The sequence below is a fragment of the Triticum dicoccoides genome, chromosome 7A (genome assembly GCF_002162155.2).
Source record: "Triticum dicoccoides isolate Atlit2015 ecotype Zavitan chromosome 7A, WEW_v2.0, whole genome shotgun sequence".
Classification (NCBI taxonomy): domain Eukaryota; kingdom Viridiplantae; phylum Streptophyta; class Magnoliopsida; order Poales; family Poaceae; genus Triticum; species Triticum dicoccoides.
This window is the reverse complement of record NC_041392.1, coordinates 550863516-550882068: the sequence shown is the minus strand read 5'-3', so window position 1 is coordinate 550882068 and position 18553 is coordinate 550863516.

The window sequence follows — 18553 nt, the reverse complement described above, 5'->3', positions numbered from 1 at the left end:
GACGGGGGCGGCGACGAGGGATGGAGACGTACGGGGGGCGCGGCGGGCGACGGTGCAGAGGAGAAGAAGCAGATGAGAAACTAAAATTTTCGTAAGTGTTGTTTATATAGGAGGGGCCTTTAGTACCGGTTGGAGCCACCAACCGGTACTAAAGGCCTGTTTTGGCGAGGCCAAGCGGCGGGAAGCGACCCCCTTTAGTACCGGGTGGTGGCTCCAACCGGTACTAAAGGCCCCACCTTTAGTACTGGTTGGTGCCACGACCCGGTACTAAAGGGGGTGCGCTGGTGCAGGTGGGGTGCGGCAAGTTTAGTCCCACCTCGCTAGCCGAGGGGCGACCGCACTGGTTTATAAACCCCTGTGCGGTAGCTCTCTTGAGCTCCTCTCCAAAGCAGGCCTACTGGGCTTACATGTTCTGTGCTGCCCTGTAGGCCTACTGGGCCTTTGCGGGCCTGCATCCTGGCCCAACAACAGGTTGGGTTTCTAGTCGTATGCCGGCCGCTTTGGCCTAGTAGGCGGGCTTTTTTTAATTTTTTTTGCTTTAGATATTTTTTAGTTGTTTTTTTTGTGTATTTAGAGTTTCTTTGTGAATATTTTTGCTTTAGGTACAAAAAATTAGAAACTTTCTGTTAGTGCCCGTAGATTTCAAATTTGAATAGTTTAAATTTTGAATTATTTGAAATTAGTGTGAATCACTAGTTTGTGAATAACTTAACTTTAAAAATCAGTAAAGGCATGAAAGAATTTGTTTGCACATAAAATTCCTTCGCGTTTCAAATGCCAAAACACATAATTAACTACCCTAACTATTACAGAGATTCCCTTGTGGGTGTGAAACACAGAAGAAAGTGATGATAGTGAAGCCGATCACATCCCAGATCTTTGGGTGTGAAACTTTTTCTTCACGTGTGTCCCTTTGCGCCGTAACCATGGAAAATCTTCATCATTTAACGGGATGCTCGGGTCAATATTCACTATAAATGGAGCAATTTCATCAAACTTTTCATAATCTTCTGACTTGTCTGCCTTGTCATCCACTCCCACGATGTTTCTCTTCCCAGAAAGAACTATGTGCCGCTTTGGCTCATCGTACGATGCATTCGCTTCCTTATCTTTTCTTTTTCATTGTTGGCTCAGCTTCTTCCCCCATTGTTGTATCATCGTATTCAGGAAACCCATGGCCAGGATAGCTGTCGTCGTCCTCTTCTTCTTCATTGTCTTCCATCATAACCCCTCTTTCTCCATGCTTGGTCCAAACATTATAGTGGGGCATGAAACCGAACTTAAACAGGTGGACGTGAATGGTTCTTGACATAGAGTAATTGTGACCGTTCTTACAGCGAGCACATGGACAAGGCATAAAACCATCCGCCCGCTTGTTTGCCTCAGCCGCAAGCAGAAAAGTATGCACGCCCTCAGCGAACTGGGGAGAGCATCGGTCATCGTACATCCATTGCCGGCTCATCTTCATTACACAACACCGAATAGACCAAATTAATACAAGTTCATACAACACTTAAATGCAACAAACAAATAACTCTCTAGCTAAAGCATTTAAATGCAACAACAAATACGATCAAGATCGCAACTAAGGTAACAATGGATCCAACAGCATAATGATACCAAGCCTCACTATCGATGGCATATTTTCTAATCTTTCTAATCTTCAAGCGCATTTTCTCCATCTTGATCTTGTGATCATCGACGACATCGGCAACATGCAACTCCAATTCCATCTTCTCCCCCTCAATTCTTTTCAATTTTTCTTTCAAGTACTCGTTTTCTCTTTCAACTAAATTTAACCTCTCGACAATAGGGTCGGTTGGAATTTCCGGTTCACATACCTCCTAGAAAAAATTTCTATGTCAACTTGATGGGCATAATTTGTCATAAAAACGAAATGCAACTAGTTTTAAAAGAGAATATATATACCACATCCGAATCATAACAAGGACGAGGACCGACGGGGATGGATATCAAAACCATGGCACTATATGTATAACAAACAACGTACGGGTAAGATAATTATACGAGTAACTATATATCCAAATCACACAAATATCAATTTTTATATAAAATTTCATGAACAAGAGGCTCACCACAAGGTGGTGCCGGCGATGGGACGGTGCGGGCGATCGACGGTGGTTACGACGGAGATTTAGAAGGCACTAAGTAAACCACACCTACATATGCAAACTAAGTGTTATTTTTGACCTCAAATTGCATATAAATCAAATACTAGCACACACACACACACACACACACACACACACACACACACACACACATATATATATATATATAATATCCTCCCAAATTACTAAACTCATAAATTAATCACTATATAAAGCATTGCAAGAGCTAATCTAGCAATGAGAGATGAAAGGACAAAGTTGCTAACCTTTGTGATCATTTGAATGGATGGGGGCCTTCAAATCTTGACAAATTTTGGGCAAAATGTGTGATGAGCTCGAGAGGAAGAGGGGAAGAACAGAGAGGAGAGGGGAAAAAGGAAGAACAGAGCGAGCTCGGTTGTGAAGGGTTTATGTAGGACGACCTTTAGTACCGGTTCGTGCCACGAACCGGTACTAAAGGGGCTGGAGGGGCCCCAGTCTGACAACATCCTGCCATCACTCTCATTAGTACCAGTTCGTGGCACGAACCGGTGCTAAAGGTTCGCCACGAACCGGTACTAATGAAAGCGGCCCGGCTAGCCGTTGGAACCGGCACTAATGTATACATTAGTGCCGGCTCAAATACAAACCGGCACTAATGTGCTTCACGTTTGACCCTTTTTCTACTAGTGGTGGGGAGTAACTTAGAATAGTAACACGCATATGTTACTATCTTCACAGTGGGTAGTAACATATGTGTTGTGTCATGCATCACTTTATTTATTAGGTCGTATACTCATCTTTTCTTGATATATGTGATGTTATTGTAACTAGCTATGTTATCACATGCCTCTCTTTCTTTATTAATTACATGCCACATCATCTATTTTATCTAGATGAGTGTGATGTTACCATCTATGTTACTCCCACTGTGGGTAGTTGTAGAGATTTTGAGAGTCAATCGGTTATTGCTTACTTTCTCTTTTCCGGTTTATAAGGCTCAAATCTGAAATCTCATCAATCAAGGCATTTTGTGAGTGAAGGAATGCATCTCGATACTTTACAAAACTACCCCAATTAAACGCATGCATTAAATTAGATTAATTGCAGTGCATGCATGCTTGGCCTAGATAAATAGAAACATTACGTGCATTGGTGTGTTCCTTTTTAATTCTTACATGTAAAGATTTAATGCATCTTGGAAACTAAAAATGAGATGGAGATGAATTCTATAAATTGGAAAAAAAAGATTAAGATAAGTCCTATAAACCTGAAAGGAGGGCGTAGTTACCAGAAAGGAGTAGTTGACATCTTGTAGAGGTTGACGATGCTTCATTATCTCCTCCCGCTGATTGCAGAAAATGGGTGCCATTATTAGCTAGCACGTATGATTTTTATGCAGTTTATGAGCTCCTTCTTGTACTTGCTAGAGTCTGCTGTGTTGTTAGGAAATGAAGCATTAATGAAGCTTATTCAGAGACAATAGTGCGGGTAAGGATCTGGCAACAGAAAAGACTGTTACTCCCTCTGTCACAGTTTAGAAGGCACAGTTAAATTTGCATGCGTTTTCATAATAGACAAAGTTTAGGGCGCATTGCATTTATTTCTAGTAGCTAATTAGTATTCTGATATACTATTTCTATATGCATGCGTAGTATGAATGCTATTTGTTAGCCTATCTCACAACCAATAGATAACCACCTAGGTTTCAGAGAATTTCCAAACGCACCTTCTAAACTGTGGCGAAGGGAGTAGCAAGATAGTTAACCTTGTGTCACATCCCTGGTCCTGTTATGCACTAGGCTAGACCCTCATGTGAGCATCATGTTTTAATTCAAATGAAATTTGAATTGAGGAATTTCAAAAGCCTCAGAAGACCTCTAAAAATAACCAACATTTAAATCTCATCAAATGAGTCCAAAGAAATGTTCCTGTTACTCTGTGAAAATATTGGTAAGAGGTAAAATTCAAACCAATATTTTTGGAATCCCAGAATTATTTATTTTTGGGCCTTTGACTTAAACCAATGACATATTTGAGTTGAATTTATTTCTATTATATAAGAAATAAAGTTCAAATATTTTTGTAAGTTGCCTGTGACCTTGGACTAGTTCCTGAGCTCACATACAATTTACAGAAAGTTTTAGAAAAATGATTTGATATTTTAAATTAAATCAAAACCAATTGCAGAAAATAGAAAACTGAAATAATTAGAAAAAGGAGAGAGAGAAACCTACCTTGCGCCTACCTGTGCGGCCTGCTGCAGAAGCCGGCCCAGCCCATCTCCACTTTCCCCTGTCGTCTTCCCCGCGCCAGTAGGCAGCGCACGTGGCCGACGGGCGCCGACGCTGCCTCGGCCACCTCCTGCTTCCCCGGCCACCTCCTGCTTCCCCGGCCCCTTCTAGCGACGCCTGGAGGCGCCACGCAGCCCCCTGGTCCCTCTCGCTCACTCCCTCGAGCTCATCCCCCTCCTCTGTTCTCTCTCTCGCACGCAGCCACTGAACCCATCCGCCGCCGCCATTCGTTGCCGCTGTGGCCACAGCCACTGCCTCGCCCCGCCGATGCTCTCAGAGGCGCCGCCGCCACCTACTCTCCCTCCTCTCCGAGCTACACGAGCCAGGACGGCCCCAAGACGACGCTTGCGGCCTTCTTCTCCGACCACGGCCGCCGGATGCCGCCGTCCGATTCGCCGTCTCCACCGCCGCCCCGAGCACGCCGACCTTCTATTCGAACTCACCGTGAGCCCCTGTCCATTTCCCCTCTCTCCCCGTGCCCGTCCGCGCCTTCTAACCACCGTGGCTGTCGAAGCCGACAGTTCCTCGCCGCCGGCGATGACGCAGACGAGGCTAGAGCCACCGTAGCTAACTCCCGAGCACGGCAACGTGCTCAGCACTCTTCCAGGAGCCGGGCGCGCCCACCCGTGCGACCTGCCGTGCCCTCTAGCGCTAACCCCGACCTCGCCTGTGCTCCGGCCGCCGCCTTGTTCGCCGCCGTCGCCAAGTCCGACCTCCCCAGCACGAACGGATGCCACGATTCGATGCGCGCGAGCCTGGGCATCCCGTAGAGCCCCTCCGCCGCTCTTTTGGTCATCGGAGGGCGAATCCCGACGCTCTCCGCCGTCCCTGGCCTCGCCGGCGACGAGCCTCGGGTCAACTCCGGCGAGTTTGACCCGGGTTTGACCCCAGTTTGACTCCCCCTGACTCAATGACAGGTGGGGCCCAGCTCTGTTAGTTAATTAGGATTAGTACTAATTGAATTAGTTAAACTAATTACCCCTGCTGACACTGACAGTGGGCCCCGTGGCTATTAATTTGATTAGTTAGAATTAATTAACTCTTTGTTAGTCACTCGTGTCACTGACGTGTGGACCCCGCTGGTCAGGTTTGACCCGGACCAGCCCCTGTTGACCTGTGACGTCATACCAACGTCATGCTGACGCAATAATTCCTTTCTGGAATTTAAATAAATCTTAAATGATTTAATATTTTCAGAAAATGTCCAAAACTTCTAAAAATCATATAAAATCAACCGTAACTCCAAATGAGATAAATTATACATGAAAAATTATCAGAAAAATTCAAGGAACCCATCTGTACCATTTTCATGCATGTTTGAACAATGTTTGTCCTCTGTTTTGGACAAAACAAATAAAGGACATTTAAATAACCATATATGGAGTTGGAATTTGAATCATGTATTCAAACCAACTTCATTTAAATCATAGCTAGGCGCATTAGCCCAAAACACATTCATATTGCCATTCATAGCATGCATCATATTGTGCATTGCATTGATCGTGTTTTTTCTGTGTTTGCCGGTGTTGTTCCCCCTCGATAGACGTTGTACCGATGATGTGATCGTTGACACTGATGAAGACTCAATGCTATCTTCAGAAGTGCCAGGCAAGCAAAACCCCCTTGTTCATTCCGATACAATTCTACTCTCTCGCTCCTGCTCTCTTTTACTGCATTAGGACAACAACGACATATTTGTTACTTGCTGCGGTAGTTGAACCCCTTTATCCTCTGCATGACCTGTCATTGCCACAGTAAATAGATGAAACCCACTAGCATGAGTAGGAGTTGTTTGAGCCCTGTTGTGCCTACTCATTCATGCTTGTTTGTCATGCCTGCTATTGCTTAGAGTTGTGTCAGGTCTGATTCATCGGGAATGAATCAGAGGTGTATGAACACGTCCTACTGTGTGTGAGCTAAGTGTGTGAACACGATTTGGTAAAGGTAGCGGTGAGAGGCCATGTAGGAGTACATGGTGGGTTGTCTCATTGCAGCCGTCCTCAGGGACTGAGTTCTGTGTTTGTGATCCATGATTCAGCTACTACCATACATTGGGCCCTGAAATATGACCCCGCTCGACTTCTTATTCACCCTAGTCCTCTGTCCAGGAGTTGCAAGTAGTTTCTGGTGTTTGTAGTATGCTGGAGGCCGTGGACAGCGCTGACCGTAGGGGTGGGCTGTGATGCGGTAGGTACGTGGCACGGTGTACCGGATACCCGTTAGGTATCTCGGGAACCCTGCACACATCGTTTGGGGCTGTGAGCGAAACTCCGGCCAGATCTCCTCATGGATGGAACCCGAATAGGCGATAAACCTGGACTAGAGACTTGAGTGTTTAGGTAGGTCGTGGTCTACACCCACGTCGGCTTTCGCTTGAAGTCTGCCGAGCACATGTCGTGTGCAGACGCTAAGTGGTGGAAACATGTATGAAGAAGTACACCCCTGCAGGGTTAACATCATCTATTCGAATAGCCGTGTCCACGGAAAAGGACTTCTGGGTTGCTTATATCAGTTCATAGACAAGTGAAAGTGGATACTCTAAAATACGCAAGATAAGCGTGAGTGCTATGGATGGCGTTCTCGTAGGGAGACGGGAGCGGATCCATAGTGGTGTATTGATATGGTGAATATGTGGACTCGTGTGCGCCACCTCAAAAGAGTTACTTGCAGTCGTAGTTCAGGATAGCCACCGAGTCAAAGCTGGCTTGCTGCAGTTAAACCCCACCATCCCCTTGTTGAAAATGATGCATATGTAGCTAGTTCTGATGTAAGTCTTGCTGGGTACATTTGTACTCACGTTTGCCTATTTTATGTTTTTGCAGAGAGACATCAGTCTCGCTAGTAGTTCCGCGTGGTCTTCGACGTTTAGCTTGATACCTCAGCTACGATCTTGTGCCCTCGGCAGGATCTGGTAGATAGTCCGGCTTCTCAGCCCTTTTCATTTGTAGATGTCTGTACTCAGACATGTTAAGCTCCCGCTTGTTTTGATTTGTATGCTCTGAATGTTGGGTCATGAGACTCATGTTTGTAATATCTCGCTCCTCGGAGCCTATTGAATAAATACTTGAGTTGTAGAGTCATGTTGTGATGCCATGTTGTATTTGCACATATCGAGCATATTGTGTGTATGTTATTGAAATGCTTGGTATGTGTGGGATCTGACTATCTAGTTGTTTATCTTTAGTAGCCTCTCTTACCGAGAAATGTCTCCTAGTGTTTCCACCGAGCCATGGTAGCTTGCTACTGCTCCGGAACACTTAGGCTGGCCGGCATGTGTCCTTCTTCGTTCCTGTGTCTGTCCCTTCGGGGAAATGTCACGCGATGAATACCGGAGTCCTGTTAGCCCGCTACAGCCCGGTTCACCGGAGTCCTGCTAGCCCAGTGCTACAGCCTGGATTCACCCGCTGATGACCGACACGTTCGATGCTGGGTCATGGATGCCTGTCCCTGTAGGTTTGTGCCACTTTGGGTTTACGACTAGCCATGTCAGCCCGGGCTCCTTATCATATGGATGCTAGCGACACTATCATATACGTGTGCCAAAAGGCGCAAACGGTCCCGGGCGAAGGTAAAGCGACACCCGTGGGAATACCGTGCGTGAGGCCGCAAAGTGATATGAGGTGTAACATGCTAGATCGATGTGGCATTGAGTCGGGGTCCTGACAGTGTTGGTATCAGAGCTTGACTGCCTATAGGATTACCAAGCCAAACTGGTCGAAGTTGAGTCTAGAAATTCTTTAGTTATATAAGGGAATTGATTGTGGGATGGAACGTAAGGCTCTTTTTACTCCTTATACCTTATGCCCTTCTGATCTGAGTCATCTTATCTTTTCTACGGGGTTAAGGAACTAGGCTTTCTCTTCTTTCTATCAGGATCACGTGTTACTAATCCGTAGACTTATAAGATTGTTGGACTTAAGCCTCTGTTCAGTTTCTACTACTTCTGTATGTTAACTGTTGATCTCGAAACCTTGGTATTGTGCTTCTGAGTGGTTATGCCACCATTTTTGTAGCATGTCTCAAATCTTTTTGAGCATTTATAGCCGTTATGTTGTCCGAGTCATTCCAGGTTTCTAAATAGTCTGATGCATTTGCAAATCCTTTCTTTCCGTTCCCGATGTCCCTTATGGTCACAATAAGCACACTAACCGGTGCGTTGAGGTAATTTATTGCCTTGAGATATATGTTGGAGTTCCTATTATGACCCTAAGTGCTTAGAGGATCATCTAGTGGTCTAGCCATGATCTGTCTTTCCAGTGTGATGATTCTGGCCGTCATTATCGAAAGCATCCCGTGATGCCATTTAGTTAGTAGGCATTCTATTTCTGGGTTCTTGAACCCGAGATTCACTCTACTTACTTCATGTTGATAGTGTTGCTAGTTCCTTTAGGAAATTAGTAACTTTTGCATTAGTCCTCGAGGTCCATGGTATTTTCCTTCTTCCAAATACTATGAACCACTTATGGCAGTAGTTTGTTGGATCAAAAGATCATAACAGGAGTGCTCTCGATGGGTTCTCTATTCTATGTTGCGACTCTGCCAGTCCTAACCTTCTGCATGGGTTATCCGGAAGAATTATGTTGAACTTGGTTCGACATACTAGTCCATGCATCCACAACTCAGAAAAACATATGTTCTTTTGAGTTGTCCCCCTTTAGTTGTCTTCTGACCGTCGTCTATCAATTGATAGTCAAGAGTATGCGTGCGTTCATTCATCGATGCCTATTACTCTTGTGGTCCGTTAAGCCATTCTATTCCGGAATGACTAGGAGAAACAAACTCCAGTACCTTGTCCATTTCCAGGATTGGGTCAAAGTAGTCGTACTCCACAGATCAAATTGCTAATCTTTCTTTTGCTCTGTTCCACCTTGGAGTATTACCATCTTTATATCAAGAATGTCATGGGAATTGTACACCATCCTATGAATTCTTGGTACAGTGATACTTCTTGCCATCATTGTTCATTCCTCGATTCCTGTGTTATTGTAACCGGAATGCCGACAAGTGAATCATGGTGTGTGAAATCAATACTCCTAGCAACTCCGTTGCTTGGTAGTTAAATGGACGATAACCTCATTCTTAGCGTGTTGATTATTGAATCGTCACCCTAAGGTTGATTGTGCTACCTAGTCCTTATTTCGGTGCACCCTTCGATTGATGAGTTAGGATCTTGTCAAGTCCTCACTCATTTGATCATATCATCTTGCCCTCAAAAGCAAGATTGTTCTCGAGCTTACTAACATATTGGTGGTTCGTGATTTTCCGAATATCTTCTCGGAAGTATTACCAGGTTGTCACCTGACTGTTATGTTGAGCTCATGATCAAGTTGGTTTTCCAATAAACCACTTTTTCTCCAAGAATCTGTGTTAGATACCCCTGAGCTAGTTTGTTAAGCCAAACAACAACTTGGAGAGTTGGAAGATAAAAGCTTACCTGACTTAGTTCATTCCAAAGGGATATCCTTTGTATGTGTGTGTTGAAGAAAGTTGATATTTCATCGACTGACCCTCGTGATCAGTTAATGGACCTATCATCTTGTCCAACCTTTGATTTGGGTGTGGGCTATCCTCAAATCAAGTCAGAACCAACGATGTTCGTAATGTTGTCTTACTCGTGGTTTTTCCTCGGGCATACACCATTATATTCTTTGGTCTGACCAATGCTATCACCGTGTTCACTTAACTATGGAATTCTTTTTAAAAGGAAACCCGGATGAATTGTTGTTGAGCCCATTAACAACATCCTTATCTCCTCCATGATTTTGTTGAACATTAAGCTAGTGTTGGAAACTTTTGAAAGCATTTCTTCATGCTAGTTCATGAAGCATATGTTCGGATGTAAGAAGTGACTTCCTCCAGTTCATATGCATTTGATGCAAGTTGCCGCCGTTGATTCGAGAAAGTCAATGTTGTTTCCTTTGGAATCATCCCAAATCAGTCATGCATACGTGCGAAGTATTCTGTGGTTCGGAGACTTGCAACCTCCATTCTATATGTGTCCCTAGCACACCAAGCCACTGATTGATTTGTTCAAGATTAATAAGTTCTAAGTGCTAGTCCCGAAGGTACCAGACAGATTTGTACAAAACTTCGATATCCTCGATGATGGTTCCCCTCCTGAACTCGGTAGTGTTTTATTATAAGACTACTTTGTGGTCATGCTTGTCTGGGACAACGTGTTCACATGTTTGTAGCAGAACCAGCTCATGTTTTGGAGCTTACTATCGTAGTTCATTTCCCGAGAATCTCGCAACGTCATCTCGTCGATTTGTGTTGCAAACTATCGTTTTTCTTCCTAGACTCGATGAGTCTGGAATATCCTGACACCAACCAGATCTGAATCTCAGGCAGATGTGATGGTTGGAACATTTCCCAAGAACTATAATATTAGTCTCTCGATAACCGGTAAGGTGGATGTCGTGGCCAACACACCCATCCGGTAGACCTATTATTATAGTATCTTGTTTGAGGAAGTTGGCCACCTCCCCATAAGGACTTCGTAGGATTTACCCCCTAGCTATGCCTTATGATTTTAGTGTTTCCGAAGTACGACCTTTACCTGATGTTCTAGATACCAGACCATTTCAAGGAATGGGATACGCTAGTACATCAAGGAGAACATTAGAAGCGGAGTGCTAAATATCTCTCGGTCGATCATCCAGATTTCGTCCCCTTGGCCTCGCTAAGGTGAAATATGAGAAAGTGTTATCCTCCTTTGCATCTGCATCGTCCATCGCTAGTCATCATGGTAGTATGTTATGTTGTCAGCACCCTTGACATGGATGTTGGTAAAACCTTGATGATTATGGAAATGCTCAAGTTCTTGAGAGCACGCACAAGCGCTAGGTGTTATCATCGACACTAATTGGGATGCTCTCAGTTTCCTCGGCAATGCTATGACCTTTTCAAACAGTGAATTCACTCTCTATTGTTGGGTTCTTCCCCAGTTACCAAAATCATTCCCAGCATTGCATTTTGTTCCCAGCTTGCACCGCCAATGTGCCATTCTACCATGGGTCTCTTCCATTTCCGGTGGTAAGCAAATTCATCCATTACGTTGTCTTCAACAAGGTAATCCACATCATCCAAGTCCGAGTATGCCATTCTACCGACCTCCTCCAAATGATCGATTGTGTTTTGCCTTAAGCTGGTATAAAGAGTTTCAATGATCCTGAATCAAAGGTAATTCTTTTTGCCACTTAAGGGGATATATCTACGAGTCACCATCCCTAAGGTGCCTCGTTGTGGTATCATGGCAATTCAACTCCTCGCTGCGCTGACAACCGTTTACCACCCTGTTAAGTGTGGAATTGTAGTCTACCTGGTAAACCTCCGTCATTTGTTCCACTCCTTTCCGCTAGAGGTGTGCTTCGTCTCTCAGCTCAAGAGATGTTGCTATGTCTCATTCCGTGAGTTAATCCTGAGTTGTTCGACCTTCGAGAAGAACGATTCTTTTAGGGTCTTTCCTTCCTCTCGCTGTCATGATAGTTGGAGTTCTCAGAGCAAGACTTCGAGACAATGATGGTGAACGAATCAACGTTCAGTTGAAGTGCAACCTGGATCGTGAAGATTGTGCTAGTTTGCGTTCCCCCTTCACCTTACCCTACGCTTGAATCTCGGGACGAGATTTTTGTTTAGTGGGGGTGAGTTGTCACATCCCTGGTCCTGTTATGCACTAGGCTAGACCCTCATGTGAGCATCATGTTTTAATTCAAATGAAATTTGAATCGAGGAATTTCAAAAGCCTCAGAAGACCTCTAAAAATAACCAACATTTAAATCTCATCAAATGAGTCCAAAGAAATATTCCTGTTACTCTGTGAAAATATTGGTAAGAGGTAAAATTCAAACCAATATTTTTGGAATCCCAGAATTATTTATTTTTGGGCCTTTGACTTAAACCAATGACATATTTGAGTTGAATTTATTTCTATTATATAAGAAATAAAGTTCAAATATTTTTGTAAGTTGCCTGTGACCTTGGACTAGTTCCTGAGCTCACATACAATTTACAGAAAGTTTTAGAAAAATGATTTGATATTTTAAATCAAATCAAAACCAATTGCAGAAAATAGAAAACTGAAATAATTAGAAAAAGGAGAGAGAGAAACCTACCTGGCGCCTACCTGTGCGGCCTGCTGCAGAAGCCGGCCCAGCCCATCTCCACTTTCCCCTGTCGTCTTCCCCGCGCCAGTAGGCAGCGCGCGTGGCCGACGGGCGCCGACGCTGCCTCGGCCACCTCCTGCTTCCCCGGCCACCTCCTGCTTCCCCGGCCCCTTCTAGCGACGCCTGGAGGCGCCATGCAGCCCCCTGGTCCCTCTCACTCACTCCCTCGAGCTCATCCCCCTCCTCTGTTCTCTCTCTCGCACGCAGCCACTGAACCCCTCCGCCGCCGCCGTTCGTTGCCGCTGTGGCCACAGCCACTGCCTCGCCCCGCCGATGCTCTCAGAGGCGCCGCCGCCACCTACTCTCCCTCCTCTCCGAGCTACACGAGCCAGGACGGCCCCAAGACGACGCTTGCGGCCTTCTTCTCCGACCACGGCTGCCGGATGCCGCCGTCCGATTCGCCGTCTCCACCGCCTCCCCGAGCACGCCGACCTTCTCTTCGAACTCACCGTGAGCCCCTGTCCATTTCCCCTCTCTCCCCGTGCCCGTCCGCGCCTTCTAACCACCGTGGCTGTCGAAGCCGACAGTTCCTCGCCGCCGGCGATGACGCAGACGAGGCTAGAGCCATCGTAGCTAACTCCCGAGCACGGCAACGTGCTCAGCACTCTTCCAGGTGTTGGGTTTCGTAGTAATTTCAAAATTTTTCCTACGCGCACACAGGATCATGTGATGCATAGCAACGAGAGGAGAGTGTTGTCTACATACCCAACGCAGACCGACTGCGGAAGCAATGACACGACGTAGAGGAAGTAGTCGTACGTCTTCACGATCCAACCGATCAAGCACCGAAACTACGGCACCTCCGAGTTCGAGCACACGTTCAGCTCGATGACGATCCCCGGACTCCGATCCAGCAAAGTGTCGGGGAAGAGTTTCGTCAGCACGACGGCGTGGTGACGATCTTGATGAACTACAGCAGCAGGGCTTCGCCTAAACTCCGCTACAGTATTATCGAGGAATATGGTGGCAGGGGGCACCGCACACGGCTAAGGAATCGATCACGTGGATCAACTTGTGTCAACTTCTGTGTTTAGAGGTGCCCCTGCCTCCGTATATAAAGGAGGAGAGGAGGGGAGGCTGGCCGGCCAAAGAGGGAGGCGCAGGAGAGTCCTACTCCCTCTGGGAGTAGGATTCCTCCCCCCAATCCTAGTCCAACTAGGATTCCTCGGAGGGGAAGGGAGAGAGGGGGCCCGGCCACCTTCTCCTAGTCCTAATAGGACTAGGGGAGGGGAAAGAGGCGCAGCCACCTTGGGCTGCCCCTTTCTCCTTTCCACTAAGGCCCATGATGGCCCATATGGCTCCCGGGGGGTTCCGGTAACCTCCCGGTAACCCGGTAAAATCCCGATTTCACCCGGAACACTTCCGATGTCCAAACATAGGCTTCCAATATATCAATCTTTACGTCTCGACCATTTCGAGACTCCTCGTCATGTCCGTGATCACATCCGGGACTCCGAACAACCTTCGGTACATCAAAACGCATAAACTCATAATATAACTGTCATCGTAACCTTAAGCGTGCGGACCCTACGGGTTCGAGAACAATGTAGACATGACCGAGACATGTCTCTGGTCAATAACCAATAGCGGGACCTGGATGCCCATATTGGCTCCTACATATTCTACGAAGATCTTTATCGGTCAGACCGCATAACAACATACGTTGTTCCCTTTGTCATCGGTATGTTACTTGCCCGAGATTCGATCGTCGGTATCCAATACCTAGTTCAATCTCGTTAACGGCAAGTCTCTTTACTCGTTCCGTAATACATCATCTCACAACTAACATATTAGTTGTAATGCTTGCAAGGCTTATGTGATGTGTATTACCGAGAGGGCCCAGAGATACCTCTCCGACAATCGGAGTGACAAATCCTAATCTCGAAATACGCCAACCCAACATCTACCATTGGAGACACCTGTAGTACTCCTTTATAATCACCCATTTACGTTGTGACGTTTGGTAGTACCCAAAGTGTTCCTCCGGTAAACGGGAGTTGCATAATCTCATAGTCGTAGGAACATGTATAAGTCATGAAGAAAGCAATAGCAACATACTAAACGATCAGGTGCTAAGCTAATGGAATGGGTCATGTCAATCAGATCATTCTACTAATGATGTGACCTCGTTAATCAAATAACAACTCATTGTTCATGGTTAGGAAACATAACCATCTTTGATTAACGAGCTAGTCAAGTAGAGGCATACTAGTGACACTCTGTTTGTCTATGTATTCACACATGTATTATGTTTCCGGAAAATACAATTCTAGCATGAATAATAAACATTTATCATGATTATAAGGAAATAAATAATAACTTTATTATTGCCTCTAGGGCATATTTCCTTCACCAGGAGCCGGGCGCGCCCACCCGTGTGACCTGCCGTGCCCTCTAGCGCCAACCCCGACCTCGCCCGTGCTCCGGCCGCCGCCTTGTTCGCCGCCGTCGCCAAGTCCGACCTCCCCAGCACAAACGGATGCCACGATTCGATGCGCGCGAGCCTGGGCATCCCGTAGAGCCCCTCCGCCGCTCTTTTGGTCATCGGAGGGCGAATCTCGACGCTCTCCGCCGTCCCTGGCCTCGCCGGCGACGAGCCTCGGGTCAACTCCGGCGAGTTTGACCCGGGTTTGACCCCAGTTTGACTCCCCCTAACTCAATGATAGGTGGGGCCCAGCTCTGTTAGTTAATTAGGATTAGTACTAATTGAATTAGTTAAACTAATTACCCCTGCTGACACTGACAGTGGGCCCCGTGGCTATTAATTTGATTAGTTAGAATTAATTAACTCTTTGTTAGTCACTCGTGTCACTGACGTGTGGACCCCGCTGGTCAGGTTTGACCCGGACCAGCCCCTGTTGACCTGTGACGTCATACCAACGTCATGCTGACGCAATAATTCCTTTCTGGAATTTAAATAAATCTTAAATGATTTAATATTTTCACAAAATGTCCAAAACTTCTAAAAATCATATAAAATCAACCGTAACTCCAAATGAGATAAATTATACATGAAAAATTATCAGAAAAATTCAAGGAACCCATCTGTACCATTTTCATGCATGTTTGAACAATGTTTGTCCTCTGTTTTGGACAAAACAAATAAAGGACATTTAAATAACCATATATGGAGTTGGAATTTGAATCATGTATTCAAACCAACTTCATTTAAATCATAGCTAGGCGCATTAGCCCAAAACACATTCATATTGCCATTCATAGCATGCATCATATTGTGCATTGCATTGATCGTGTTTTTTCTGTGTTTGCCGGTGTTGTTCCCCCTCGATAGACGTTGTACCGATGATGTGATCGTTGACACTGATGAAGACTCAATGCTATCTTCAGAAGTGCCAGGCAAGCAAAACCCCCTTGTTCATTCCGATACAATTCTACTCTCTCGCTCCTGCTCTCTTTTACTGCATTAGGACAACAACGACATATTTGTTACTTGCTGCGGTAGTTGAACCCCTTTATCCTCTGCATGACCTGTCATTGCCACAGTAAATAGATGAAACCCACTAGCATGAGTAGGAGTTGTTTGAGCCCTGTTGTGCCTACTCATTCATGCTTGTTTGTCATGCCTGCTATTGCTTAGAGTTGTGTCAGGTCTGATTCATCGGGAATGAATCAGAGGTGTATGAACACGTCCTACTGTGTGTGAGCTAAGTGTGTGAACACGATTTGGTAAAGGTAGCGGTGAGAGGCCATGTAGGAGTACATGGTGGGTTGTCTCATTGCAGCCGTCCTCAGGGACTGAGTTCTGTGTTTGTGATCCATGATTCAGCTACTACCATACATTGGGCCCTGAAATATGACCCCGCTCGACTTCTTATTCACCCTAGTCCTCTATCCAGGAGTTGCAAGTAGTTTCTGGTGTTTGTAGTATGCTGGAGGCCGTGGACAGCGCTGACCGTAGGGGTGGGCTGTGATGCGGTAGGTACGTGGCACGGTGTACCGGATACCCGTTAGGTATCTCGGGAACCCTGCACACATCGTTTGGGGCTGTGAGCGAAACTCCGGCCGGATCTCCTCATGGATGGAACCCGAATAGGCGATAAACCTGAACTAGAGACTTGAGTGTTTAGGTAGGTCATGGTCTACACCCACGTCGGCTTTCGCTTGAAGTCTGCCGAGCACATGTCGTGTGCAGACGCTAAGTGGTGGAAACATGTATGAAGAAGTACACCCCTGCAGGGTTAACATCATCTATTCGAATAGCCGTGTCCACGAAAAAGGACTTCTGGATTGCTTATATCAGTTCATAGACAAATGAAAGTGGATACTCTAAAATACGCAAGATAAGCGTGAGTGCTATGGATGGCGTTCTCGTAGGGAGACGGGAGCGGATCCATAGTGGTGTATTGATATGGTGAATATGTGGACTCGTGTGCGCCACCTCAAAAGAGTTACTTGCAGTCGTAGTTCAGGATAGCCACCGAGTCAAAGCTGGCTTGCTGCAGTTAAACCCCACCATCCCCTTGTTGAAAATGATGCATATGTAGCTAGTTCTGATGTAAGTCTTGCTGGGTACATTTGTACTCACGTTTGCCTATTTTATGTTTTTGCAGAGAGACATCAGTCTCGCTAGTAGTTCCGCGTGGTCTTCGACGTTTAGCTTGATACCTCAGCTACGATCTTGTGCCCTCGGCAGGATCTGGTAGATAGTCCGGCTTCTCAGCCCTTTTCATTTGTAGATGTCTGTACTCAGACATGTTAAGCTTCCGCTTGTGTTTTGATTTGTATGCTCTGAATGTTGGGTCATGAGACTCATGTTTGTAATATCTCGCTCCTCGGAGCCTATTGAATAAATACTTGAGTTGTAGAGTCATGTTGTGATGCCATGTTGTATTTGCACATATCGAGCATATTGTGTGTATGTTATTGAAATGCTTGGTATGTGTGGGATTTGACTATCTAGTTGTTTATCTTTAGTAGCCTCTCTTACCGGGAAATGTCTCCTAGTGTTTCCACCGAGCCATGGTAGCTTGCTACTGCTCCGGAACACTTAGGCTGGCCGGCATGTGTCCTTCTTCGTTCATGTGTCTGTCCCTTCGGGGAAATGTCACGCGATGAATACCGGAGTCCTGTTAGCCCGCTACAGCCCGGTTCACCGGAGTCTTGCTAGCCCAGTGCTACAGCCTGGATTCACCCGCTGATGACCGACACGTTCGATGCTGGGTCATGGATGCCTGTCCCTGTAGGTTTGTGCCACTTTGGATTTACGACTAGCCATGTCAGCCCGGGCTCCTTATCATATGGATGCTAGCGACACTATCATATACGTGTGCCAAAAGGCGCAAACGGTCCCGGGCGAAGGTAAAGCGACACCCGTGGGAATACCGTGCGTGAGGCCGCAAAGTGATATGAGGTGTTACATGCTAGATCGATGTGGCATTGAGTCGGGGTCCTGACACCTTGCAAGACAGCTTCAGACCACATTACCTCCTTAAGAACTTATTCTACCTGGTCTTCTCTTCAGCCACAGCAACAACAACAGCTTGCGGTACAAGCAGCGGCAGTCAGGATCGAGGGGCGGGCCAAACTAGGGTTCTGCGACAACCAGGTACACGCTTGTGCCATGCCTATCTGCTTGATATGGGGCATTCTTCTCCGCGGATTGGGCGTAGGTTTGGTTCTCAACACCATTTACTCTGGCTTGTTCATGTGAATTTTGTGATCAAGCCGTGTTCGAGGGTTTACCTTTGATGTGGTTCCAAGCCAGCTTCCCAAATATTTACTCTGACTGCCCAAATCGGTCTAGCTCTGTTCGTTTGGGCTGTGCTTATATAAATACTACTCGCCTTGTACAAATAAGGGAAAATCCCTACATGAATGAAATGCTGAACTGAAAAGAGAAGGGTACTGTCTGCAAGTGTCACTAACTGAACTTTTCGTTTCGGAAAAGCCATGTAAGATAGTACAGCATTGTTCCTTTTTACATGAATTTCTGTCACTAGGTACCATCCTGCTAATCTTTGCT